A 2,016-nucleotide genomic window follows, 5' to 3' on the forward strand; every position below is an offset into this window, starting at 1 on the left:
GGTCATAACTAATACTTCTATAAAGTTATCATACAAATGTTACCCAGATTACACTTTGAAGTGTTAAAAATGTTTTAAATATTCCATGCTTTACTTTAAAAAATTTAAATTATACATGCAAAACACTACATGAGTGTGCTAAGCTACGTGCTAAAAGTTTGCACCAGTTATTCGAGATGACGTTCGGTGACGAACTTAATAACTCCATCTGATGATTAAATTACGTCATCGATGATAATTACCGAAATTAACATTGGAGTTTTCTCACCATATCATGTCGTTTATTTATTTCCTTATTTCCTTTCCTCACTGGGCCCTATTTCCCTATTGGAGCCCCTGGGCTTATAGCATCCTGTTTTTCCAACTAGGGTTGTAGCTTAACTAATAATAATAATAATAATAATAATAATAATAATAATAATAACAACACCAGTTAAATCGATACATTCCTTAAATAATTGTCAAATCAATATATGAATTTTTGTTTTTCATTTTGCCATATACTGTCCTTTGCATCCGATTTTCAAATGGTTCTCGTTGTGTCCCACAGAACTGCCAACAGAAGAAGGCAAGACTCTGTTGCAGCTGATCCTGGAACAGTTCGATGACTTGCTCGTCAAGATTCTTCTGCTTGCTGCCATCATCTCCTTCGTAAGTAACGAGTCTTTTTTATTGTATTGCTGAGTGAGAATCATTATCATATTTTATTGGGTTAGTCGAAGACAGCATTTAGATATCATAAGTAATAAGTCTTTTAATGTCTTGCTCTTCGTGAGAATCATTATCAAGTTTCCTTGGGTTACAAACTTAGATATAGTAAGTAATAAGTTATTGTCTTGCTCTTACTGAGAATCATTATCATGTCTCATTGGGTTACAAACTTAAATATCGTAAGTAATACGTTATTGTCTTGTTCTTAGTGAGAATCATTATCATGTTTCACTGGGTTACAAACTTTGACATCGTAAGTAATAAGTTATTGTCTTGCTCTTAGTGAGAATCATTATCATGTTTCACTGGGTTACAAACTTTGATATAGTAAGTTATTGTCTTGCTCTTAGTGAAAATCATTATCATGTTTCACTGGGTTACAAACTTTGATTTAGTAAGCAATAAGTTAGTGTCTTGCTCTTAGTGAGAATCATTATCATGTTTCATTGGGTTACAAACTTTGATATAGTAAGAAATAAGTTACTGTCTTCCTCTTAGTGAGAATCATTATCATGTTTCACTGGGTTACAAACTTTGATATAGTAAGAAATAAGTTACTGTCTTCCTCTTAGTGAAAATCATTATCATGTTTCACTGGGTTACAAACTTTGATATAGTAAGAAATAAGTTAGTGTCTTGCTCTTAGTGAGAATCATTATCATGTTTCACTGGGTTACAAACTTTGATATAGTAAGAAATAAGTTAGTGTCTTGCTCTTAGTGAGAATCATTATCATGTTTCACTGGGTTACAAACTTTGATATAGTAAGCAATAAGTTATTGTCTTCCTCTTAGTGAGAATCATTATCATGTTTCACTGGGTTACAAACTTTGATATAGTAAGAAATAAGTTAGTGTCTTGCTCTTAGTGAGAATCATTATCATGTTTCACTGGGTTACAAACTTTGACATCGTAAGTAATAAGTTATTGTCTTGCTCTTAGTGAGAATCATTATCATGTTTCACTGGGTTACAAACTTTGATATAGTAAGTTATTGTCTTGCTCTTAGTGAAAATCATTATCATGTTTCACTGGGTTACAAACTTTGATTTAGTAAGCAATAAGTTAGTGTCTTGCTCTTAGTGAGAATCATTATCATGTTTCATTGGGTTACAAACTTTGATATAGTAAGAAATAAGTTACTGTCTTCCTCTTAGTGAGAGTCATTATCATGTTTCACTGGGTTACAAACTTTGATATAGTAAGAAATAAGTTACTGTCTTCCTCTTAGTGAAAATCATTATCATGTTTCACTGGGTTACAAACTTTGATATAGTAAGAAATAAGTTAGTGTCTTGCTCTTAG

At 31.8% G+C, this 2,016-nt stretch overlaps 1 long non-coding RNA gene across 1 annotated transcript in view; it reads left to right on the top strand.

Annotated features, from left to right (window-relative positions):
* Positions 1-657, top strand: part of LOC137624520 (uncharacterized) — a 22,435-nt gene extending 21,778 nt beyond the window's left edge. Inside the window, exon 3 of the long non-coding RNA XR_011040745.1 lies at positions 551-657. This is a non-coding gene — a long non-coding RNA (uncharacterized lncRNA). The remainder of the gene's footprint in view (positions 1-550) is intronic.
* Positions 658-2,016: the final 1,359 nt, after the last annotated feature.

This window comes from Palaemon carinicauda, chromosome 2 (genome assembly GCF_036898095.1).
Source record: "Palaemon carinicauda isolate YSFRI2023 chromosome 2, ASM3689809v2, whole genome shotgun sequence".
NCBI classification, from domain to species: domain Eukaryota; kingdom Metazoa; phylum Arthropoda; class Malacostraca; order Decapoda; family Palaemonidae; genus Palaemon; species Palaemon carinicauda.